The sequence below is a fragment of the Staurois parvus genome, unplaced genomic scaffold (genome assembly GCF_062004578.1).
Source record: "Staurois parvus isolate SC_StPar_1 unplaced genomic scaffold, SC_StPar_1.0 ptg000531l, whole genome shotgun sequence".
Classification (NCBI taxonomy): domain Eukaryota; kingdom Metazoa; phylum Chordata; class Amphibia; order Anura; family Ranidae; genus Staurois; species Staurois parvus.
The window spans coordinates 666,654-694,379 of record NW_028318327.1 but is presented as its reverse complement, the minus strand read 5'-3'; positions in this window follow the sequence as shown (position 1 = coordinate 694,379).

The window sequence follows — 27,726 nt, the reverse complement described above, 5'->3', positions numbered from 1 at the left end:
ATTTATTAAGCCTAATCTGTGTATTAGTGAGCGATTGTAGTAGTGTTAAAAACATTTTGTTTTGAGGCAAAACAATAGTCTGCATCCCTCACACAAGGGCACTACGCTTCTTTTTTGGACATGCATTTAGACTGAGAAATGGGGGCAGAGAGTTAATAGATGTGGAGCATTTCTGTCTCCAGCAGGTTAAAAAATGTGAGGGTTTGTTTTGCTAAGGATTGGGCTGATGGCGTAGTTAATTCATTTAAAGCTGATAGTGTTAAAAATACAGCAGCAGATAGCAAGATTTGTCATGTCATCTGCTCTAATGCTTGTAGTTTACAGAACAAGCTTTTGGAGCCAACAGCTCGTATGTCTAGGGACAATTTGGACTTTGTTGCAATTACAGAAACATGGTTTAAGAATTCAAATGACTGAAAAATAACTATACCAGTGTATACATTATACAGGAAAGACACAGTAGGAAAAAGAGGAGGTGGAGTTACCATATATATCAAAAGTAGCATAAGGCTAACGTTAATTAAAAAAACAAATTAAATACTTGAAACCCTCTGGGTTTACCTTCCAGTGAGAGAGGGATCTTGGTGTAGTATATAGACCCCAGGACAGTCTGAAGATTATAATAATTTGTTGATTGATGAGATAACGCAAATGGCAATGAAAGGAGAGGTTTTAATTATGGGTGACTTCAACATGTCTTACATTAACTGGAATTCACAAACTGTCATTACAAGCAGGAGCAGGGATGTGATGGAGACTCTAAATGGAGTTTCTCTGAAACAGTTAGTAAAAAACCCAACCCAAGGAGATCATATTCTAGACCTAGTACTGAGAAACGGTGATCGATTGACTGATGAGGAGGGAGAAAATTTGGGATCTAGTGATCACCAATATCTTTGGTTTGCTATTAAAACAAGAACTGAAAAATCATATTCAAAAACTACAGTTTTTGATTTCAAAAGTACAAATTTTGCTGAAATGGATACATTCCTAAAAAAAACAATTAAAACGTTGGAGAGGCAACTAGATTGTATGTCAGGTAAATTAGTAAGAGTAAATAGAAGAAAAACCAATATAGTTCACTAAAGAGCTAAGTAGGATAGTAAGGGAGAACAAAAATCAGCATATAGGAGATTCAAGGAAACAGAGAGTGTAGCTGATAGAGAGGTGTATAAAAACATATAAAAACAGACAAAAGGAGGCCAAACACATTGTCAGTGCTGTCAAAGCACAGAAAGAGGAGGAGATGTCTAAATCTATTAGGAAAGGAGAAAAAAAAACTTTTTCGGACACATCAGTGATAAAAGGAAAAAATGCAATGGGAACACTAAAAAGGAAAACTGGACACAACACTTTTATTGAGGGAGACCTGGATGTAAAAACCATTTAAACAATTACTTCTGTTCAGTCTTCTCAGAAACAAACTGCACTAACAATAACAAGTTAGGGGATCATATTGGTTCTAGTAATTGTCAGGATTTCATGAGACAGAGGTAGCAGAGCAACAGGCTTGGCTAAAGCTTAATAAAAAAATTGTTCCTGATGGTTCTCATTCCAGAGTTCTTAGAGGACTTTGAGGTATAGTTGTTGAATCATTAATCATTACTAGAACTTTTTAATCAATAAATCTGAACTAAACAGAAGTTCCCAATGACTGACAGACAGGTAATATTATACTTATCTACAAGAAGGGTAGCACGATAGAAGCTGGCAATTACAGGCCGTTTAACAACGGTTGTAGTCAAGTTAATGGATTCACTTCTAAAAATAATTTTTTAATTATATCACTAATGTTTTGGATCAGGGTGGATATAGCCTATCTTGATTTCACCTAAGCATTTGATACAGTTCCACATAATGATCTTGGGAAAGAGTTGTACAAAATATGATTTAACCTTTGGGTGTGTCAGGATGTTAGGGACTGGATTTGAACCCAGGACCTCCGCTCTTTCAGGTGGCTCATCTTGTTGAGCCAGAGGAAATGCTGGACAGCTCCCTGAACAAATCCTTGGATGATCCTGTCTTGAACTTTGTTTTTAGTTTTGAACCTTGAACTCTTTGCTCCTCCTGATTTAAGCCATGATTCTGCACTTTCTGTTGCCAGAATATTGTGCTCCTCTCAGTATTTCTATCCGCAGCCTTAAGCTACTACTATTACTACTTTCAATCGACCTTGGATTGTGACCCCAACTACAAAACTCTTCTCCTGCATCAACCTTGGCTTGTGACCCTGACTAAGAAACTCTTCTCCTGCATCGCCCTTGGCTTGTGACCCCAACTACATAACTCTTCTCCTGCATCAACCTTGGCTAGTGACTCTGACACCAATCATCTGTCTAGCGGTTTGGACAATGCAACCTCTTAAGAACTGTGAACGGTAATTAGCCTGATGTTCTCAGCCATTGGTCTCTGCAGGTATTTTCCTAACAGGGTGGTTCAGTAGATATGCAGTTGGCTAAAGGATATATTCCAGAGTGTGGTTGTAAATGCTGTTCATTTGGAACAGAGACCAATCACTAGTGGTTTACCCCAAGGCTATGTACTAGGTCCAGTTCTATTTAACCTATATGTAAGTGGTATAAATAAAGGTTTGGAGGGTAAGGTATATGTTTTTTGCTGATGACACAAAGGTGTGTAAAAGGACTGATATCCCTGGAGGTGTCTGTAACATGGAACATGACTTGCTGGAAGACTGTTCAAAGCAGTGGAAACTTCAATTCAGTGTTTCTTAATGTAAAATAATGCACCTAGGGGAAAATAATCCCCTACTACACTGTTGAGGGTACTGTGTTGGCCAGCACTACAGAATAAAAATATTTGGGAGTACTTATTTCAGTTGATTGCAAAATGAACAAACAGTGTAGCCATACGGTGGGAAAAACAGATAGAATTCTAGGATCAATCAATAAAGGGATCACCAGCAGGAGGAAGGGGCTCCTGACTGCTCCCAGTTCTGGAGACATCACTTACAAAAATATATTTATAAGATAGAATGAGTCCAGAGATGGGCAACAAAAATGGTTAAAGGTCTGAGGGATAAAACATATCAGGAGATACTTCAGGAACTTATTATGTACAGTCTGAAGGAAAAAGGGGAAAGGGGAGAATGACTGAAACCTTTAAACACATAAAGGGTGTGAATAAAGTTCAAGAAGGCAGTAGGTCAGTCAGCAATAAGTGGATCCAAACATGCTCAGGATAAACAAAGATCTATACCCAAAGAAAATAGGGCAAATTCAATGGACCACAGACCACATGGTCTTTTTTTCTGCTGTCACTTTTTTCTTTGTCTCTAAATGTGCATGCACACAGAATGATCTACAGAGCCATGCACAGAATTAGGACTGTGCACACATCTACAAGTGCATCTGCCCACATGTGAATGGAACATGGCACCCAGATGCATATTTAAACCACTCCAAGACTCAGGATTATTGCTGAGTGGTTGTCCGGTCTTGTGACCCATGACCAGACCCTGCTTGTTCTTGCGCTATACCCAGTTTTGCCTTCTAGCTCTGTAACGACATTTGGCATTAGTTCCTGATCCTCAGCTTCTGCTTCATCACAAGATCCAGCTCTGCTACTGGCCAGGATGTATTACAGGTGCCCGTGCCACTCCATATCCTCTCCTACCCTGAAATCAATTTTGGTGGACAAACAGGACAGAAGGTATAAGGGAGAACCCTCTCATCAGTACGGCCTCTGTCAGGTACGTGACATTAGCTGTATATCTGCAGTGTGAGATCTAAGGATCTGCTGCATCTAACTGCTGGTTTCACCAGTTTTGGAGTGAGATCTGGTGATGTCATTACTGTGCTGCTCACTGTTCCTCTTGCTGAAGGCACTGGAATGAGAAAGTAAAACTCAGCAGCCCACCTCCACATATTGTCCTTATGCCATATACTATTATATTTATTCATTTATAAGACTGCTGCCTCCAGTACTGAAGTGACATCTAAGTGACATCATTGGTGTGAGGCTTTTTCTCTTGGTCAGTGTCAAATTTAGGATTATTCCTTATAAAGTGGGTGTGTTTGGGAAAGCTCCTTACACACAATTGGATAAAAGAAGCTCCTACATGCCAGATTACTGACAAAAAGGTATAGGGTGAACTAGTGTATTATGGCTTTATCTAAATAAAACCTGAAGCCCTGAGCAGTTAGGTTGTGTGTTCTATATGTACCTCATGGCGTAAAGTTTAACTGTACCTTGATGCAAAGTTGCAGCTAAGCTTTAATTTTTAGTTTAGACTGGCATGTGCCCTAAAATGACTAAGAAGATTTATTAATATATTTGCAACGGCTTCTATTTCCTTTCTGTGATACAGGTGCTCAGCATGAGCTCTCAGATCCATAATGGTAGTTATTTGGCTTTAAAGAACAGGGAACTGTAAAAGGTTCCCTAGATGGTATGATCTCTTAGAAATCCTCTGTTCAGCCGTATGGCTGTCTTATTAAATTGAATGAGTTCCAGAAATACATGGTTTAAAAATAAAGACCACAAAAAGGAAAAACATATTTCCAAGGTATGTCCCATGCAGAGAAACCCATCTATTATGTCAATAAAAAATCTTGCAGCATCATTATATCTTCTTCAATATGTTCCTATGAAAAATTCACAGACACGAGGGAAAAAAATTCCATCCCAAGCATATAGAATTCCATATTGTGGTCTTGCTGCAGAAAGACTTTTGCTTACCTTGTATAATCGTCCCAGTTGGCCTTGCGGTACTCTTATATAAATTCAGGACTTCTCCTAACCCAGTACACACTTGTTAAAAGAATAATAATTTAGCATAATTTATATCTATGCCATTAGAACGTACAGCATTACATGCTTTCCATAAGATTTAAGAGAAATGTTAGCTATGGCACGAGATGCTGAGATTTTTCCCAGCTCACAATCTGAAACCCTCTACATCTGTTCATAAGTAACTTGGATCAATATCAATAGCTGTAAATCAAGTATTATTTTATTTCATCACTCCACATCCTGAGAGATTATATTTTAAAAATTTCTTTAAAAAAAGAAAAAGAAAAAGGTGCATAGGAAGAATGGAAAAAACATACGACATAGAAAAAGTGCTCAGCACACTTACTAAAAAATTCCCTTATGTCTAATGGTGGAAATAGGGGTTGCAGGGGGCACAGCTGCTCCTGTGTTCTGAGGGATGAATGGGCCAAGGGGAGCCTATGATTTTTACTGAAAACTGCCAAGCCCGCTCCTTAAAGGTGTGCTCCAGTTATGCTGAAAACTGTTTCATTAAAACATACCTACCTGCTATTTGCCACTCAGTTTGACACTGGAATTCATTATATCTTGCTCCCTGTACAGCTGATATCATTTTTTTTTTTGCTTTATAAACTACGGGCAGAATGTTTCCAGGTTCCAAGTGCCGCCCTCTATTTTTCTGAGGCTTGCCCGATTAAGGGGGTAGCTGGAACAGAATGACTACCATGGGGAAACTGTACATACAGTAAAATAGTAGGCAGTAATGTAGTCAAGTCTTGGCAGAGGTCATAGGCAAGTGGCCAGCAAGAGAATAATCAGGTCCAGACAAAGGTCATGGGCAATTATGGGATAGAGCCAGTTTTTTCAGAAACCCAGCAATGAACCTCTTATTTGTCTCCTATTGGTCAGTTAAGTAAACCATTGAAAGCATTTTGCTATATCTGTTTGATACGTAATACTTTTTAATTTAATACAAAGTAATGCAACACTTATTAATCTTGCCAGAAATCTTTTGAAATGGAAACTTCCCTTTCTCTCAGCCTGTGCTGACTGTTATCATTTACATTGTTCTCAGCTATCTCTAAAGATTGCAGAACCACACCCCTCTTTGTTATAGAGAATAAGAAAGGAATAAGGTTCTGTGGTCCTATCCTGTTTTTGTTGTTCTGATATACTTGTAGTAGGGCGAGTGAGCCTGGAAGTGTGTTATTGGCAGGCTCCTCAATCAATGATGATGTTGCTTGAAAACTGAATACTTACAGTTGTGTCCAAAATTATTCAACCCCCACTGAAATTGAGTGTTTTGGCCAGTTTGACATTGCTTTTGATCATTCAGTCATCTTGCTTACATTTACATTAAAGAGGCACTTGTAGGTCAGACAAATATAACATAACAGTTATAATGAAATAACCACAAATGTCTTTTCTGTGCTCACAGCATTATCAGTTTTATTCAACCCCCAAGTGACATTCAATCTTAGTACTTAGTACAGCATCCTTTTACAGTTATAACAGCTTTTAAACGTGAAGCATAGCTTGACACAAGTGTCTTGCAGCGATCTACGGGTATCTTCGCCCATTCTTCATGGGCAAAGGCCTCCAGTTCAGTCACATTCTTAGGCTTGCGCACTGCAACTGCTTTCTTTAAGTCCCACCAGAGGTTCTCAATCGGATTTAAGTCTGGTGACTGCGATGGCCACTCCAAAATGTTCCAGCCTTTCCTCTGCAACCATGCTCTAGTGGACTTGGAGGTATGCTTGGGATCATTGTCCTGTTGAAAGGTCCAACGTCTCCCAAGCCTCAGGTGTGTGACGGACTGCATCACGTTTCCATCCAATATCTCCTGGTACTGAAGAGAATTCATGGTACCTTGCACACGCTGAAGCTTCCCTGTACCTGCAGAAGCAAAACAGCCCCAAAGCATGATTGACCCTCCACCATGCTTCACAGTAGGCAAGGTGTTCTTTTCATCATAGGCCTTGTTCTTCCTCCTCCAAACATAGCGTTGATCCATGGGCCCAAACAGTTCTAATTTTGTTTCATCAGTCCACAGAACACTATCCCACAACTTTTGTGGTTTGTCCACATGGCTTTTGGCATACTGCAGTCGACTCTTCTTATTCTTTGGAGACAGCAAGGGGGTACGCCTGGGAGTTCTGGCACGGAGGCCTTCATTACGCAGTGTGCGTCTTATTGTCTGGGCTGAAACTTCTGTACCCACATCTGACAAATCTTTTCTCAGTTCCTCAGCAGTCACACGGGGACTTCTCTCCACTCTACGCTTCAGGTAGCGCACAGCAGTCGAAGTCAGCATCTTCTTTCTGCCACGACCAGGTAGCGTTTCAACAGTGCCCTTTGCCTTGAATTTGCGAATGATGCTTCCTAAGGTGTCTCTTGGTATGTTTAACATCTTTGCAATCTTCTTATAGCCATTGCCCTTCCTGTGAAGAGAAATCACCTCTTCTCTTGTCTTCCTGGACCATTCTCTTGCCTTCACCATGTTTGTAACCACACCAGTAAATGTCTAGAAGGAGCTGAGTATCACAGTCATTTTAAAGCTGCCTAATTGGTGCTTATTATGCTTGATTGCTGCTCGGTGACATCCACAGGTGTTTTCAATACCTGATGGAAAGCACCTGTATGAACCTCTGTTCTTCAGAGTGGTAGTCTTTAAGGGGTTGAATAATTGTGGCAATGAAGAAACCACATAAGAACCATTTACTACTGTATTACATAAACAATTGATGTCATTTTAGTTGCATTTGGGTAGTTACAACGTCCTTGTAGGATTTGATTCTGAATACAATTCCAAATGTACACTATAGTCCCTAAACCCCTTTACAGCATTGGGGGTTGAATAATTTTGGACACAACTGTATGCAATCACCTCAACTAGAACTGGTAAACTGCAATATATTTAATTTTTGTTTTTGTAATGTTGCTGGACCTTGTGCCTGGAGAGAATTAGCTAAAAAGCTAAAAAAAAAAGTAAGAGATGTTCATGGTTACTGGGAGTTAGATATCATCATTGCTCATGGAACCCCTAGCAACCTCTGAAGGAACCACAGAGCTCCTTGGAGCTCTGGTTGAGAAACCCTGCTTTATAGAATGGGTCTCTTTTGTGGTAGGTGGAAAATGACGGAAAAGTGCAGTAATGTCAGTAATTCTGAAGAAAGCAGAATAGCAGCAATACATATAACCCAGAGAATGAAGAGTACACAGCGACTATGTTATATGAACAAATATGGAAAAAAAAATATGAATGGGAATTAAACTAAAGCCTAAATAGTATGTGTGCTATACAGCTTCTAGCCATGTCTGCTTGTAATTTGTGTTTAGTCCAGTGCTAGGGAAATGTGAGCATGCTTTACACATGTATAGGATTTCTGTACAGATTTATAAAGTATGTAGTGGCCTTAACAGACCACTAACGACTTGTTAAAGCCAACATGTAGAGACCTAGCAGCTGCAATTTGCAACAGTTGTTAAATGTAATGCTGAGACTTGCAACTGATCAATTTATTAGTTATCTGCCAATACGCTTGCTAATACAGGGATATTGGAAAAACGCAAGCGCTTTCTGAAATTCTTGATTAAGTGTTCTTGCATGGCAAGACCACACACTGTTATCTCACATATGTATTCTTATTATTATAGCCAAATTTACCACCCTAACTCCTCCCACAGTTTTTACACTACATAGACAGTAATATACCGAAACGTGCGGATTGTTCCCGATTGGTGTGCTATTGCTTTGTGGAACGTTTTGCCGAATGGTTCATGAAATATCAGCGTTTTTGTGGTGAAATTGGTCCCATAGGAATGAATGACGGAATGTTCAAAACTAGAGTGGGAGCTGACAAAAGCTAGAGTGTGAGCTGAAAAATCAGGACATGATTTCTAAACTGCCATCACTCCCTCATTTTCAAGCCCACCTACACAAATCTTATATCAAAACGTTCAGCTATCCCTGCTGCCACTAAAAATGTCCACGGCTAAGCCATAGTCCTGATAGTTTTCACAATATGACCATTTGTTTGCAACTCACGCCGCCCATTGACATTCATTGAAACTCCACTCTAGCCACCTCAAATTTGATGGGCGATTTCTAAACTATGACTGTGCCTTCATTTTTAATATTTCAGAGACATACTATGCATCAAAATGTAGGTCTGGGTCTTGTGATTCTCACAATATAAAGCTCTTTGCTGTAGGATTTATAATTTTTAAACTACAACCATTTGAAGATGGCAACTGCCAGTGAAGTGAGCAAGTTGGAGCAGTTTGTTTTTAACCGCTCTTCTCTGCCCTTGCTGTAGAGTGAGTTGCCATAGGAACCCAGGTGTGTGAGCAGGCAGCAGAGTGACAAGCCACTCCACCCAGTTACTCCGCCCACTCCAGTTGTAGACTACTGGTGGAGGCAAGAACACTTCACACAATTTCCCCAGAAATTGTAGCTTTTCTAGTTTTGCATTGTTAGGAATGTTGTCTGCAGCACCAGTTCATGAATGCTTCTCCCCCAGCATCCCTCCTAATAACCAGCATTAGAGAAACCAGGTTGAATGCAGTATCAAGCCATGCTACAAATACACATTGATGATTACATTTTTTTTAAAAGGTGGGCTCAAAGCATATAGCTAAATACACAGATGAAATGCAATGTACATATACAAGAACTCTGTTAGTAGTCACAGGATTTGTATTTTTGTCCATGCAGTCCTGAGATATATACAGTCCTATCAGACAGCAGAGCCAGGTCGGTGTCCTGATTTTTTTAATACTGTAGATATGCTGTCAAAGTAGCAGTGTCTGTGTAAATTATGCCACCACCTGGCCTCTTTGTGCTCCTCTCTCCAGTGCTACTCTGTTACTCCTTCCTCAGTCACAGCCCCCGCCAAAATACTATACTAATACAACAGTGCTTGGCCGTTGGGCCCAAGCAGGGCATCATGGGAGGGGGTCACATGCCCCCCTTACCTGAAAATATTGAATATTTTGCAGTAGATAAAACAAAAAGAAATGAGTGCACTGGCTTTGTGAAGCATGGTCATAACCACATCAAGTCTAGACACTTTCACCCCCTTCCAGTCCAGGCCAATTTTCAGCTTTCAGTGCTATCACACTTTGAATGACAATTGCACGGTCATGCAACACTGTACCCATATGAAATGTTTAGAATTTTTTGGAGACAGATAAAACTTTATTTTGGTGGTATTTATTCACCACTGAGATTTTTTCTTTTTTTGCTATATAAATGAAAAAGTCCAAATTTTTTTTTTTAAAAAGTGTTTTTCTTATAACATTTTGCAAATAAATAATCTTTCTTCATAAACCTTGGCCAAAATGTATTCATCTATCTTTTTAGTAAAAAAAAAAAATAACCCTAGTTTATAACCAAAAATTTTAATTTTTCTAAATAGTTTTTATAAATACATTTTTATTTTTTTATATTATTATTTATGGGTTTTTTTTTAACATACTGTCATCCTAGCAGTACAGTGTCACCATAGTGACACTGTACTACTTGTGGGGGGTGATGAAGATTTGTTTTTCTTTTTTTACACTGATTACTGTTACACCCATAAAGGCTGTAAAAGCAATCATTTCTGCTCACAGCTTGTCACATGGTACAAGGATGTTGTGAATAGCCTTGTACCATGTGACCTCTGTGATCATTCACAGATTTCACACGTAGTAAGCAATGATGTCAGGATGTGACATCTTGTTTACTACTATTTGCGTAATCACTGATTGGCCAATCAGTGATAACATGAATTGGGACCTCACACAGAGGTACCGTATAGTGCCGTGCTATGCGCTCCCAGGGAGTGCGCACAGGCAATGGATGCGGAGGGACATTTAGAAATGTCCACCCGCATCGGCAGCACTCCCGTGTGGCCGTTTATCTACATGGGTAGGACGGGAAATGGTTAAATTTCTTATAAATAAGACAGACATATCTACTCACAGACAGAACCAGGGGTGGACTGACCATTTGGAAACTCGGGCACTGCCCGAGGGCCCAGGGTCAGTAGGGGGCCCCATGAGATGCCCCTGGTACCTTTTTCATAGGCTTTTTTGAGTTTGGGCAAGGACACAGGGGCCCCATGATCCCCTATTGCAAGGGGGCCCCATGAGTTGTCAGTCCGCCCCTGGACAGAACTGAAAAAAAGTAGAAAACTGAATGTAACTCTGCTAACCAACGAACAAAAGAAGAAATGGTGATTCAAACAAACCTCTAGTGTCATCACACAACAGTGTACACCAAATTCTGTAATGGCCGGTTCGTTTCTGGGGTCACGCTCTCTTCATCAGAGCCTATCATCAAAACAACATTTACTGTTTATAAAACTCCCAAAGAGCAACAGCCCATTGGTGCATATGCCAGGTTACCATGGAGACCCATAGACACAACAGGATGCAAGACACAATGCAAATGCAATTGCTACTAATAGAACTAAATGAAACAAATTTGAAAAAAATGCAATGCAATTAGCAACTGCATTGGCATCATGTTTTGCTGAGCTCTTCATACGGGCAGTGTTATTCAAATGTTCCTGTGTACCCAGTTTCCTCTAGGGGTCTTTAAGGTAACCCAACATACACTTTGATTAGCTGTTGCTCGTGGAAAATTAATTCATAATGAGTGAACGCAGTACAACTGATGGATCCTAGTGGAAGTGGGCCGGACCTCAAAAACACATCAGATCAGCCATTAAAGAATTCATTGTTCACTGCTGTATGTTGATTTTAGAGGTTGGTTTTAATTCCCATGTGTTCTTTTGTCCATTGGTCAGACAAGCTACGTGCATTTATGCGATTTTATCCAATTCTGTCTGGCTACGTGCATTTATGCGATTTTATCCAATTCTGTCTGGCTACGTGCATTTATGCGATTTTATCCAATTCTGTCTGGCTACGTGCATTTATGCGATTTTATCCAATTCTGTCTGGCTACGTGCATTTATGCGATTTTATCCAATTCTGTCTGGCTACGTGCATTTATACCATTTTATCCAATTCTGTCTGGCTACGTGCATTTATACCATTTTATCCAATTCTGTTTGGCTACGTGCATTTATGCCATTTTATCCAATTCTGTCTGGCTACGTGCATTTATGCGATTTTATCCAATTCTGTCTGGCTACGTGCATTTATGCGATTTTATCCAATTCTGTCTGGCTACGTGCATTTATGCGATTTTATTCAATTCTGTCTGGCTACGTGCATTTATGCGATTTTATCCAATTCTGTCTGGCTACGTGCATTTATGCGATTTTATCCAATTCTGTCTGGCTACGTGCATTTGTGCGATTTTATCCAATTCTGTCTGGCTACGTGCATTTGTGCGATTTTATCCAATTATGTCTGGCTACGTGCATTTGTGCGATTTTATCCAATTCTGTCTGGCTACGTGCATTTATGCCATTTTATCCAATTCTGTCTGGCTACGTGCATTTATGCCATTTTATCCAATTCTGTCTGGCTACGTGCATTTATACCATTTTATCCAATTCTGTTTGGCTACGTGCATTTATGTGATTTTATCCAATTCTGTCTGGCTACGTGCATTTATGCGATTTTATCCAATTCTGTCTGGCTACGTGCATTTATGCGATTTTATCCAATTCTGTCTGGCTACGTGCATTTATGCGATTTTATCCAATTCTGTCTGGCTACGTGCATTTATGCGATTTTATCCAATTCTGTCTGGCTACGTGCATTTATGCGATTTTATCCAATTCTGTCTGGCTACGTGCATTTATGCGATTTTATCCAATTCTGTCTGGCTACGTGCATTTATGCGATTTTATCCAATTCTGTCTGTGAGTAGAGAATTTATGCCTTATTTATAATAAATCTATGAACATGCTTCACAAGGCCATTGCACTCTGTTCTCTTTGTTCTATTTATACTATCAGACCACCCTGTCTGTTACAAGAGCTGCAGGCCAGGAAGAGGCTTGAAAGCAGAGGCTTTGAGTCTATATGAGTGAAATACATTGTTGATCAACCTGATTTTGCCTGAAGCAACGTGGGACTGTATAACTTTCAAGAATTTTTCAGTGACTGTCATGGAGTAGTAGGAGAGTAGTAGTGAGGTGTGAGTAAAGTGGTCCATAAGTAGGTTTTACACAGACACTGTCGCTTTGTCCTTATTAAGAATGGTGACAGCATCTTTTCAGCCAATAATGCCTGCTTACCTCCTATTTACGGTCCCACCTAGCCAGTGTCCTCTTGCTGGAACTTACAGAAGGCAAGTGCTATGAAGCTGTTCCTAAGCCAAGATATCCACAATGTATATTTAATTTGTAAAATATCTCCTACTACCATATCCATACCAATTTAACACTCTAATCTGCATTGATTCCCTCTTTTAAAACCTATACAACCTACAATTACTATGCTTTTCCTCTGCAAATGCTGGTTGCTTGGCTGTCATACGAATTCTTTTGTTTAAATACTTTGTGTCACTGACCTGAAATGTGTATTCATTAAAGGCCTTCTCAATGTCCAGCCCTGTATTTCTGTATTTCTTTTTTAAAGCCCAACTGTAATCAATATCAGTATTAAAGGAAGTCCAAAATCTCATAAGTATTCTATTCCCCCAAGAGGACTCAACCAATAACCCATCATTGTGCTATTAGGATAGGGAAGTGATGAAATATGAACACAAGGGGAGTAGGTGAAGGAACCAGTGACTAAATGCAAGGATACCAGTTTGTCTAGTTTAACATAACAAGCATCCCATAAAATACAACTACTTTACATTTTTGCCAGTTCTGCTTTAGGGCTGGTTCACAATATGCCCTGATCTGAAACCCACAGGAACGCGCTGTGCGTTCCTGTGCAATTCATATGTGGGTCTATGCGGTGCGATTTCAGGATCACACCGTGCTAAAAGTAGTGCATGCACTACTTTTTTTAAACGCATGGCAACCACATTGCATGGTACTTTGTACCATGCGGTTTGGTGAGGGCTGGTGCTGACAAACACAATGCATTTGCGATCTGTGTTCGTGGTGTCATTAAATTTAACTGTCCCCCGCAGCAGATCACAAGGGCATTCTAATGTGAACTAGCCCTTAACCACTTCCAGACCGGACACTTTTACCCCCTTCCTGACCAGGGCAAATTTCAGCTTTCAGCGCTATCACACTTTGAATGACAATTGTGCAGTCATGCAACACTGTACCCAAATTAAATTTTTACCATTTTTTTGAGACAGATAAAGCTTTATTTTGGTGGTATTTATTCACCGCTGGGATTTTTATTTTTTTTGCTATGTAAATGAAAAAGTCCAAAAATTTTGAACAAAAGTGTTTTTTTTATAACATTTTGCAAATAAATAAATAAATAAATAAATAAATAAATTTCATCATAAATCTTTGCCAAAATTTATTCCGCTATCTTTTTAGTAAAACAAAACAACAACAAATTAGTTTATAACCAAAAATTATAATTTTTAAACATTTTTTTTACATTTTTATTTTATTTTTTTATATTATTATTTTTTATTAATTAATTTTTTTTACACACTGTCACCCTAGCAGTACAGTGTCACCATGGTGACACTGTACTACTTGTGGGAGGTGATGAAGATTTTTTTTTTTTCTTTACACTTATTGCTTTTACACCCAATCATTTGCAATCATTTGCAAAAGCAATCATTTCTCTTTCTCATTGAGAAGTACTGAGTGAGCTGTGATTGATCACAGCTTGTCACATGGTACAAGGCTGTTGTGAATAGCCTTGTACCATGTGACCTCTGTGATCATTCACAGATTTCACACGTAGTAAGCAATGATGTCACAAGTGACATCTTGCTTACTACTTTGCATGTGATCACTGATTGGCCAATCAGTGATCACATGATCGGGACCTCGTACAGAGGTCCCGTCCGACGATCGGTGTTTCACTGTGTCCGGAGGACACAGCGGGCATCGGATCGCGGTGCTGCGCGCTCCCAGGGAGTGCGCACAAGCAGGGTGCGGGGAGGCCGTTCATAAATGGCCACCCGACCCTGCACTGCCACCATCCGGCCGTTTATATGCAACGGCCGGTCGGGAAGTGGTTAAACCTGACCTGTTTGTAGCTGTTAACCAAAAGTACATTTGTACTTAAATGATTTAAAACTCAGTTGGATATATTGGTAAAAGAATGCCTTAGTATAATATCACATACAGTATCTCAGAAATAAGAGGATTATTCCTTATTTCAGGAAAGTGGGCAGAGTCATGCAAATCATTCCAGTACACTCCAAACAGCCAAATGTATATTTAGTACTGTTGATGTATAGTGCAAATATGGCCAAATTGTCACAGTCAGGAGTCAGGCTTAGAGACAAGTAGCTATAGCAGCGGGAAAGGTCCCACCAACCAGCAGGACAATATGCAAGCAGGTCACCCTGGCAGATGATCTGGGCTCACCTGAGGTGCGAGCTCTAAGCACTAGCTGGTATTCACCAGAGCTCCTGATGGTGGAGATGGGTTTTGCTATTTGTTAGTACCAGGTCGCGGTCCTCAGGATTGCCCCACCAGGAGGTGAGCAAGCCAGGGTCCAGTAGTGGACATAGCAGGTAGGGATCAAACAGAAGTGTAGCCAGTAAACAAGCCTAAGGTCGGTAAGAAGTGGTTGCAGGTTGAGATCGGGCAGAAGCGTGGTCGAGGAACAAGCCAATGGTCAGTAACGCATGGTAGCAAAAATATGGATGGCAGCAGGAGGGACAAGAGCGAGATATTGGCTGGAGAAGGCACAATAATCTGGCAAACAGGAAGTGCAAAGACATGGCTTACATCAGGAAGCTCATGGGAGGAGCAAAGAGTTCAAGGTTCAGCAGAAAACAAGGCACAAGGCAGGATTGTCCAATGGATCAGGCAGAGTACTGTCTAGCATTCCTGGTAGCTCAGTGAGAATACTTACTGCCAGACACAGCAGATGTCCTGGGTTCAAGTCCAGATCCTAACACAAATATTATAGATCCATTTAATCCAAATGACATACAATTTTTTCTGTTCTGATATGAGGGCTTATCTTCTTACTTTTGGGGTTATGCAATGGAATGAAACATGTGAATACCTTCTGTTGTAAAAAAGGATTTACCATACTTTTGATTTCTTTAGTCTCTTCTTACCATATCTTTTCTGGATATAATGTCTCGTTGGGTCCATTGATTAGTAGAAAAGAGTCAATAGTAAACAGACATAGAATGGGATCAGTACAAGGCACGGAATAACATGGAGGAGCATGTGGTACAGTGTTCATCAAATGTGCATACAGCACAGTTCCAGGGGTGTAACAACTGGCATAGAACCAGTTCACATCATGAAATTTAAAGTAAACATAAAAACAAGATAAACTATTAACCAGCGTCAACCCCCATGTATGTGACAAAAATTCCTATAAACCATATACTTGGAGGGCTTCCAGAGTGCATAGGAGCCAGTGAACGAAGAACACTGAAGTGCCCCTAATAAGTAGAAATGGCAGATCAAACACCCAATAACACAATGTCTCGTATTGACCTATCCTGAATAATGGTAGTAGAACAGGAAAAGATGAAGAGGCCAAAGTAGGATAGAGAGAGGGTATAGAAAGAAGAAAGAGGAGGGAAGGGAATGGGGGTAGGGGAGGAGGGGGAGAGAATTTGGGGTGCCGGCCAAGGTACGGCTCCACTGACAGGTCAGATCTCTTTGAAAGGAAAGCACCATAAAAGATCACGGCAGCAAGAGGGTATCATCAAATTAGGTCAAATTTTCAAAGAACAAATTTAGGACAAAACATGCAATTTTTTAAAGATCAGGGCATTTACACTCACAGGTACACCTGTTCAATTGCTTGTAACATAAATTGCTAATCAGCCAATCACATGGCAGCAACTCAAAGCACTTAGCATCTAGATGTGTTGAGGATGAATTGCTGAAGTTTAAACTGAGCATCAGAATAGGGAAGAAAGGGGATTTAAGTGTTTTTGAACGTGGCATGGTTGTTGGTGCCAGACAGGCTGGTTTAAGTATTTAAACATTGCTGATGTACTGGGATTTTCACGCACAGCCATCTCTAGGATGTACAGAGAATGGTCCGAAAAAGAGAAAATATCCAGTGAGCGGCAGCTGTGTGGATGAAAAAGCCTTGTTAATGTCAGAGGTCAGAGGACAATGTGCAGACTGATTAGAGATAATAAAAAGGCAACAGTAACTCAAATAACCACTCTTTACATCCAAGGTATGCAGAATACGAGCTCTAAATGCACAACACGTCAAACTTTGGAGCAGATGGGCTACAGCAACAGAAGACCTGGTACTAGCAAGGTGTACCTAATAAAGTGGCTGGTGAGTGTATATTTGCAATTCTAAGGAAAGGAAGAAAACCTACAGAGAATAAACTGGGAGCAGAAGAACAGGAAGAACAGAAAGGTGTCACAGAAGACAAATACTCTCCTAGAAGGGAAGATGAGAATCAGGAGTCAGAAATGGAAGAGCCTGTAGTGCCTGAGGAAGAAGAGTACAAGCAAAATAAAAAAAAAGATGGCACTGCCTACAGATAAGGATGGATCAGGAAGGATTCATCCTAGCAGGGTAGGACCATTCCACTATATAATATATTCTCCTTAAAACTCTTTGTCACAAGTTAGCTTGCAGTTTCTTGTTTGTGTATTCTTGCCTCCTTGTTGCAGTGCTGTTCCTGATCCCTTTCACATGTGTGTTTGTCTGTGCTCACCTATGGGTGTCGTCTGCTGTTCTCTGGGTTTTATTTCCTTCCCTTCCATCACTTCCTAGCATGCCTCCTTGTTTTCCTGCCTATATAAGACATGCTCAGTCTAGGCCACTTTGCCTGAGCAACTTCCTAGTTGTCTGAGCTGTGTGTTGCTATCTCCTGTATCCTGCATTGACTTCTCGTGTACCGACCCTGGCTTCATTCTTTGACTGTGCTTGTTTTCCGCCTGTCCTGACCTTGGCTAGTCTATCAGATTTTTGTTTGTCTCCTCCCATTGTACTCTGCTCCCGTGAGCGGTCTCCTCATCCTCAGTTGGGCGTACCCGGGGGCCACAACCTGGTCCCAGCTTGCTGCAAATCCATCCCCACCATCAGGGGCCCTGGTGAAGAAGCAGGCTGGGGCTTAGACTCTGCGCCCTGGGGAACCCAAAGTTGACTATCTACAAGGGCTCACTACCATAGGTGCTGACAGTTTGCTCAGGCCATGAGCTCCTCGGAGACACCGCAGCCTCTCCTGGAACAACTTCAGTGTTTGACGCAGAGAGTCGATGTCCAGCAAGCCTATTAAGAACAAATTATGCACTGTGTGCAGGAACTCTCCTCCTGGTTGGATCAGCTGCAGGTTGTGTTCACTTCCTCACCCTCTGTTTTGGCTCCTGCTCCGGTTCCTGCTGCTCCAAACCCCGCTGTTCCCCCAGTGGAACACAGTCCTTCGAAACTCCAGCTGCCTCCACTGCCTCGCTTCTCTAGTGATCCCAAAGCTTGTCGGGGCTTCATCAATCAGTGTTCAATTCACTTTGAGCTAGCAGCTCACCATTTTTCTACTGACCGTTCCAAGGTGGCGTTCTTGATTTCCCTCCTTTCTGGTGAATCACTGGCTTGGTCCTCACCACTGTGGGAGTGTCAAGATCCAACTGTTTTCAGCCTCTCAGCCTTCCTGCAAATTTTCCATAAAACCTTCGATGTGCCCGGCAGGACTTCATCTGCCACAAAAGCTCTTCTTCAGCTTCGTCAAGGTAGCATGACTGTTGGACAATATGCAGTTCAGTTTCTCACCTTAGCTTCGGAACTGGCATGGAATAATGAGGCCCTTTCTACAACCTTTTGGCAGGGTCTAGCAGACCATATTAAGGACGAACCAGCTGGAAGAACCATACCCACCACCCTGGATGACTTGATTGCTCTTAGCATCCAAATCGATATCCGCTCCCAGGAGAAAGGGCTCGTCCACATCACTCCCCAGTGGGTTAATTTGCTCCTGCTTTCCAGAAAGCCCCTGATTAACTTACCTCTGCAACCATACCGACATATGAAGAGCCTATGCAATTAGGCCAAACATGCCTCACTCCACAAGAGCGATTGCGTCGCCTAAGATTTGCCCTATGCCTTTACTGTGGGGCTGAAGGTCATATAATTAAGTCCTGTTCTGTCCATCCAGGAAACTCTCGGGTCTAGGTCACTCTGAGGGAGGTGATCTAGACCAGAACCTGAATTCCACCACCTTCCCTCGATTTATCATACCTGTCTCCATTCATTGGGCCCTGAACTCATACCAGGTTTCTGCTTATGTGGACTCTGGGGCAGCCGGGAACTTCATTGAGCAATCTTCGGCCACTGAATTGGGCATTTCTCTTGTCCCCTTGATGACACCCCAATCAGTAGCTACGGTTGATGGCTCTATCTTGGCCTTAGGACCTCTACACTTCTGAAACACCCCTATAACTATACATGTTGGCGCTCTTCATCGTGAGGAAATCTCCTAACTGATCCTTCCTAAGTTTTCAAGTCCCATCATTCTTGGACTTCCATGGTTGCAGAAACACTCACCCTATCTTGACTGGAACTCTGGCCAAGTATTGTTTTGGGGGTCAATATGCAATCGGACTTGTCTCCCTAAGGTGCTCCCACCTCACACTGTACCCGTGGCTGAGGCCACCACCTCTTTGATGCTCCCTCAACATTGCCAGGCCTTCTAAGATGTTTTTTGTAGTAAAGCCGCTCCCCTGCCTACTCCTATTGCAGTCCTATTGCACTCCTATTGCACCCATTTCTGGATGGGTGGAGGCCCCAACATCTGTGACCTCTGTACCATCTGAGTTCCCAGCTTCATGTGCCCTATCTGCTGAGACCCCACTACCCCTACTCCCTTCAGTTGCTTTGGACTCAGCTGTGGTTTCCACATTAGTAGCTACAGTGCCTTCTGTCCCCTGCCCTGCCCCCATACACCCTACAGTGCCCTCTGTCCCCTGTTGGAGTTGTATTAATTTCTTTTGAGGAGCTTTCCTGTCACTTCCTCTCTTGTTGTGTAACATAAAATGCTACATTGCTGAACCAGAATGATGTAAATATCACCACTGGCTGAACAGTATATAAAACTTTATGCATATATGTCAAATGTATATTTAATATTTTTCCTGGACTTTTACTTTAACATTACTGAGTTTCAAAAGAATACTTCTTCAGTCACAGAATACGCAGCTTAAATGGAATGGGTTGATGGACCTGTACAAGGAATCTTAAGAGTTTCGATAGCATGTCATTCTTTATTATTTGTTCCATCCATTGTGTTGGGAGAGGACCACTTAACAAACAATAGAAGTAAAAGCAGAATAATCAAAGTGTCCAGAAATAGAACTCTCCATGGCACAGAGCGTCAAGCCACAGATTGGCAATCATTCATCTCGGGAGCAAACTCTTATCAGGAACAAACCCTTGCTTCTTTTGTTAGCTACCTCAATATCAACAAGTCTCTCATTCCACACTGAAATCTCATCACACAACAAGAACAATTAGTGCAGTATCAGTAGTTTACCCAAGGATGAGGGGGTGTTTAAATCCAAGCACTAGCCAAGACAATTTGGACTAATATTTAACCAATTTCATTATCATGCATCATCTATTGATTTTTCAAGTGCAGGCTGGTTCTAATGAAAAGCAATTCATCTTTCACGATTATTTATTAAATGTATTTGGTCAAGTACTCCTCGTGCACTTTTCACCCTTGTTGCTCAAGTAGGCAAATAAACATGAGCTTCAAGTTGCAGAGCTTAAAAAAAGGGAGGCAGTCGTCTGATGTGTTTGCTTTATTTAAGCATCTGCCTACAATTGCTAATATGGGGAGAATGCATTGACATCAAAGCCTTACTCATCATGGTTTCAGCTAAGGGAAGTCTTGGTTTGCTCTGTTTTGGAAAGAAGTGAACAAGGCCTAATTGATGTGAATGATGAACTTGCCATTATCATACAGAAGCTTGTGAGGTCATAGAAAGGTTGATGTAGTATTGGAAGCTTCTAACCTAGTATAATACAAATGTGTTTAAGTATATCTGACTTTTTTAATGGAAAATTAAAAGTAAGATTTTTACTTAAAATACTGACCTTGTATAATCTCAAATTGATCATGTATAGGGTGATAATCCCACACAATTTGCAAACTTGTGGCAAACCTCAATAAAGTCTGTGGGTGGGCAAATCTAGTTATTCAGCTTGGGTCATTTGTAACATTAGTAAGAAGTCATTGCCAAATGCCATTGGAATCAAGTAACAATGCCAAAACAAAAATACACAACATCTCTTCTTACACAGAATTTTCAGCTATTCCTAGCAGCTTCAACACACACACTGAAAATATTTCTGCTGTGAGCCCTCTATTCCTTCAAAATGTTGGTGCTTGTGACTCAACTGACCAGGGCAAAGGCTATAAACTGCATTAGAAATTGTTGTGGCTTGGAAGTGCTTCCCTGGCATGGAAGATTCCAGCGTGGCCAGTGCTTCCTGATTTGAGCAGTGCTGCCTTACCTGGCCAGGGGCTGGGAAGGAAGAGGACCCGTAGTGTCAAGTGCCCCCAGGGAGTGGCACCCTGGGGGTGTACTTAGTATCACTATGGGTTTGGGACCCCACTGTGAGAACCAGCACTAGACCATGACACCTTGTTTTTTCTGCACTATGCCTCATGGACTAGGCCTTTTGGTGCTCCCAGTGGCACTTTTTTGCTTATATATTTATTCTGCTGTGTCACCTGCACTTATGTTTGTGGTTCCTGAGAATGGAGGGTGTGTGTCCTCAGGCCTACCTTGATATCAGGGCTGGAGGTGTGACTATCAGGTACCTTTCTCCCCTGCCTTGGGGGATATCTCGAGTACTTGGTGGTTGGCTTTGGCTGACCATAGGGAGAGAGGTCTGCCAGGCCTTTTGACTAGGTGGTGGAACTAAGTGTGCCTTATCTTTGTCAGGAGCCTTGTGCCTTTTGGGAGCCAGGGAAGGGTCCTGCTTCTTCAGAAAATCGACTAGAGACACTCCCTAAGTACACTTTTTTGGTTCATTTTTTGGTGTTTAGTTTTTTGGAGCACCCATTACAGGTTTTAAAAAAACAATATAAGCTGTTCCTTATTTTTGGCAGCGAACCTACAAAGTTTATAGCCAAAAGTTGCATTTTGCAAGCTTTCTAAATCCTGGCTATTTGCTAAAAACTCATTGTGGACCCGAACCTCATCCCTAATCATAGACTAACACCCCGGTCACACCGGGTGTGACTTGCCATGCGATTTGCCATGCCATGTAAGTTGCAAATCGCATGGCAAATCGCATCCTATTGTTTGCAATTAAAGCAGTTATATCAGTGCGATTCTGACTTGGTCGGAGCCACACCAATTTCTAAAGTAGTGCATGCACTACTTCAGGTGCGACTTGCATAGATATATAGGCAGATATCTTGCAAGTCACACTGTAATTCGAGATGACATCTGACTTTGAAATTGTGCAACTTCACTGGAAGTCGCATGCTTTCAAAGTCGAATCGGTGTGACCGGGGGTTAAAGTACATGTAAATCCTTAAACTGAAAGCAACGTGATATGTTTACTCTCTCCCTTTCTCTCACATACAAAATAATATAGTTATGAATCACTTAAAATTATATTTGAAACATAGTTCTCTTTACAACTATTATGCTGAGAGTACAATACACTGTTACTAAATGCGTAGGGTGGAAGACATCTTTGGAGATGAAACGTGTAGGGAGGAGCCAATTACTGATTTAATCGCACACTGGATGTCACCAATTTTTGTTGGTGGGAGTACTTTATTCAGTCCACATTTGTGTCAGTATATATGTCAGTGCTATATTTTAATTGAATAAAGTTGTGGGATAATTTTTACACTATGTGGAGCGTCTTGTTTCCATCTCTCTCCCCTGAGTTAACTGGACTGAGGACCGGGAGTGGTGACCCAGACAAGTTTGGTACTTTGGTGACCCTATGGAGGAGTGAGGGGAGACTTTGCTGATACCATGCTGTGTATGACTTCTCTTTAATTAAAGGGTCATTCTTTTCTGGTTAGCTTGTATTTTGCCACTATCTGGTGAAGGCACAGTTTGGTATTTGGCATTAATTTGGGAACTTTCACACCAAGACGATTGTCTTTCTGAATTCAGGGACTTTTTTTCATTTCCACTTGAGTGGATTTGTTTTTATATGAATTTATGGTGTATGATATTTATTCAATGGGTGGCGTTTTCATATTTTATGATATAATTTTCTATATTTATTATGTGGCATTATTTTCTATTTTTATTTGGTTATGGTGATATGGTATTGATATGATTACAACACAGCACTGTTTATTTACAAAATCATGGTCATATAGGCAAATAGGCATGAATATCAGAACTCTGACATAAAACATAGCTAAAAAAAAATGAAGAACAACTTCCTATTGTTGTTGAGCAAGATATACTATCTATGATTTGTGATCCCTACTTAAATGAAATCTTTGTATTGATGCATATTAAGCTGTATGGAGAAAAACTAACATTCTTGTAGTGTCTAAATCAAATTTAAATGCGAAGTTGCAAACCAATACATGTTTTTCAGGTCATTACTTTTTTGGTACTTTGCTAAAAAATCTCTTATAGAAAAGACTTATAGAAAAAGACTGTAGAACCCTTCTGTAACCAATTATGCCAAAATACATTTCTAACCAACATTAAAATGTAATAAATATTAGAAGCAAAAATATACACAACTGCACTATATCCAAAGCTTTGTGGCCTTGTTGCATTTAAAAATTAATTCAATTTGAAAAAGTAGGAATGAAAAGTACTTGAATGGTAAACTACGTTCCCACTGAAATCTAAAACAGGTTTGAACCTTCGGATTAAAATAAAACTTGTTCAGAAGTACACAAATTTTTATGCTAGGGCCCAACTTTTTTTTAACTTTTGAATATGTGCCATGCTGTTTTAAGCCAAGAAAAGGTATTTGCTTTACAATTGGCAGTCTGCTACGAATACGTCAGCTTGTTTATTGTGTTTAATATTTCATATGCAATATTAATAGTCATATGTTTTCCCAACATTATTTAGTATAGTACACAATGTGTTTAATAATACTCAAGTTTCTTTTGTGATTATGTGCAATGCCTTGGATGAGCGATTACAGAATGCATTGTTTGTTTTGACCTGCATGGTTACCTTTTTAGTGCCTCCAAAAGTATGTCACTCTCAAAATAGGTTTTAAAATTCACAAATATGTGCTGTTATATTATAAGCTACTCTTGATTGGGTTCCAGTTGAATGTGTACTGTTAGAGTCTAGTGAAGTGCAGTTGAACTATATATGTTTATGATTCACATTAAGAGTAGACCACGCAGTAAGCAAATACTCAATTTTATACATATACACGCATAATACATGAGTCCTGGTAAACTAAACAGAGTTAGCTGCAGTAAATATTTTTTAAACTTTATATACTTATTTCAGAAATTCAAGTGTTTTGTTACACAGTGGTGTACCTATAATCATAGAAAACCATGTACCACGTAAAAGCTATTGGGCTAGGAAATGAGAGGTAGGGCCCTAGTTGAGGCCAATTAAACACAGACAATCTTTGTGCCTATAGAGATAACACAGATTCAATATTGTATTAGTAAAGCTCAACTGAACTTTCCGATGAAATGAGCTAAATACATTCTAGGTGCATCAAAACAAAAGGTCTTCAAAGTCATACTTTTCCATGTCTTTTGAAAGCATCCACAGCCAGAAAACAACAACCTGCCCCCTGCCAACATGCTGTAGAAAAGGGTTCTTGCTTTCTGTGTTGAAGCAGTGCTCTCCATGCAGATCTAGAGTTCTCCAATCAACATAGAGTAGGAGCTTGGCCAATTTTATAAGGATGTGTAATGGACCTCTGCACAGAGACCACTGCTTCCACACCAACAGTCCTCCTCACCAGCACCATCAAGACCAGGATCTGAACCCACAACCTCTGCGAGTAGCTCTTCTTGCTGAGCCACCTGAGATGCTGGACAGCACTTTGTCTGTTCCTGTGGACAATCCTGTCTTGTGCCTTGTTTCTGGTGAACCTTAAAGCGGAGTTCCACCCAAAAGGGGAAGTTCCGCTTTAATGCTTTGTCCCTCTCTCCCCATTAAGGATTGGCACCTTAGGATACCCGAATTTGACAGGTACGCACTTCCACTTCCGCTGCTATCACCTAGGTGATCGGAAGTGGAAGTTGTCCACCATCCCTCCCCGAAGTCTTTTGGGACACGTGACAGGTCTCAGAAGACTATGGGGCCATTCACAAAGCGCAACGCTTCTTGTGCATGCACAGTGGGCACCGGGCTGTGAAGCCGCAAGCTGTCACAGCCGGGTGCCCACACTAAAGATGCCGGCTCCAGGGAGAGAAGACGGCTGGTGAAACCAGCGGTGGTGAGGACACCGCTGGACTGAGGGAAAGGTAAGTGGCTGCATTTTAAAAGTCAGCAGCTACAGTTTTTGTAGCTGATTACTTTTTTTCAGCTGGAACTCTGCTTTAATCTCATCCCATGAACTTCCTATTTAAGGTATGCCTTTGCACTCCTTGTTTGCCAGATTAATGTGTTATTTTCCAGCCAATATTTTGCTCTTGTCTGTCCTGCTTTCATCTGTACCTTCACTACCATTCATTACCAACCTTTGGCTTGTTCCTTGAATAAGTTTCCGCTTGATCTCAATCTGCCACCACTTGTTACTGACCTTTGGCTTGTTTACTGACTACACGTCTGCTTGATCCCTACCTGCTACTGGACCTCGGCTTGCTTACCTCCTGTGGAGGTGATCCTGAGGACTGCGAACATGTAATAACAGGCAGAAAAACCCATCTCCACCATCAGGAGCTCTGGTGAATATTGGTTAGCTCTTAGACACTGCACCTTGGGTTGAGCCCACATCATCATCCAGGGTGACCTGCTTGTATGACTTTAAACACCTTTTGTATTACCACACCTGAAATGTATTAGATGCTTTCCAGTGAAAGTACATTTGACCATTAAAGGTTGGAGAAGTTGTAGTCAATATTGACCCTAACATCCTATGAAGTCTCCAGTCAAGAAGCTGATGTCAGACCAAGAAGGAGTCTTCAAGATGGTCCACAGCCTGGGATACTTAATATCATTTTTTTACAGATAGTTTGTAAAAATGCTCCACATTCTTCCTGTCCATAATTGTCTGTGGATGGGTTAAAGGCTAAAGTTCACATTCAAGGGAAAAATAATAGATGCACATTGCAGAAAAAATGAGCGTTTATTATTTTTCGTGCAGGAACCTGGGAAGCGATCAGTGGATCACATGTGCAATGTCAGGATCCTGCAGACATCTTCTGCAGCTTTCTGCCACTACCTCTGTAGGGGCTTTCTTTTAGAAAGCTAGAGGATGTGTGAATGGACTAAGAGTGTGTTCACCATTGCCCCCACAGTCCATTGAGGGACTACAAGCTGTCTGCTGTAATGGAAGATGGGGCTTGTAGTGGATTCATTCTTAGATCGCTGTGAATAAATAACGAGGTTGTTAGTTAAGGTTACACCTTTGATTTGCATATGAATAAAATAGTAAATGCAATGTAACAATACATTGTTACACTGTATTACTCAATGGCACTTGCAGACTACCTGCAATTGTCATTTTATACAAGAGTGGCTACATTTTAAACCTTTTTGTACTGAATTGTACTATCTTTATTTTGTAAAGTGCTATGCAAACTGTTGGTGTATAATAATAATAATGCTGACAGATGCCCCTGCTACATAGTAAATAGATATTCTTGGCTGTCATTTGTCAGCCGGTAATTGTCGGTAATACTTACAGAGGGAGAGAAGCAGAATACAGGAGATACATTGTAGAAGCTTTGTCGAAGTTTTATAGGAGATATTGCCTACGTTTAAAGTAGTCTCAGATACAGAGTTATTGGTAAGTGATGGCTATTCATTTATTGTCTAATTTCACGTAATAGCCTAGTCCAAGAAATGGATGCTAGACATTAAGTGAGGAATCACTGTTCATAGAAGCAATAGAATTTAGCCCTATTGATAAGTTTGCCATACACTGCTTGCATTTTGGCTAGATCATACTCGAGAAAACCTGATACTTCAATCAAATTTTATCGAAGGACTTGGGTGGAAAATTGTCAGCTGAACAACGCCTGCATCCAGTCAGATGCAGACACTGTTCAGTATTCTGACAGCTGTGGAAGTCAGCTGTCAAAATTCAAAAGCCAATAGGGGAGATTCCCCCATCCACGCTGTTTAGTGTGAATGAAGGAATTTGTTAAATTTCTTTTGGTCACCCCATGGAAAAAAATCTGCGTGGTCTGTTAATAAAAAAAGTCAGCTATTTGAATGTTTCAGCATTCACACAGCTGTTGTGAGTAAAAGCAACAATGCTAATTTCTTATTATCATCAGCTCCGTCTTGTGGCCATAATGCGGTATTTTACTGAAACAGTTAAATCAGGAAAATATTGCATTATGGTCACTAGATGGAGCTGACGATATAGAAAATAACAAATTAGACACATTGCCAGGATTATTCACAAAGTGAGTAAATGCTGAGACATTCGCAAAGGAAATTTTTAAATAAATAGACCTATATATGATAGAACTATATGATCAAAGGTTTGTGGACACCTGATAATCTCAAATACTATATAGCAAAAATTACTGTATGCGACACCCCCTCCTAATTATTGAGTGCAGATGTTTCCAATGAAGGTCCTTGTTAATGTTACAGCATACAAAGAAATATTAAACAACTGTGTGCTTCCAACCTTGTGTTGATAGTTTTGGACATAACTGTGCCCAAAAGTCAAGTCCAAAATTATATGGTTTGATGAGCTTGGTGTGGAGGAACCTGAGTTGCCTTCACAGAGCCTTGACCTCAACCCTATTGAAAATCTCTGGGATATACGCAGGGGTGTATTTACCACAAGGCAAACAAGGCATTTGCCTAGGGTGGCATTTTTCAGGGGGCTAG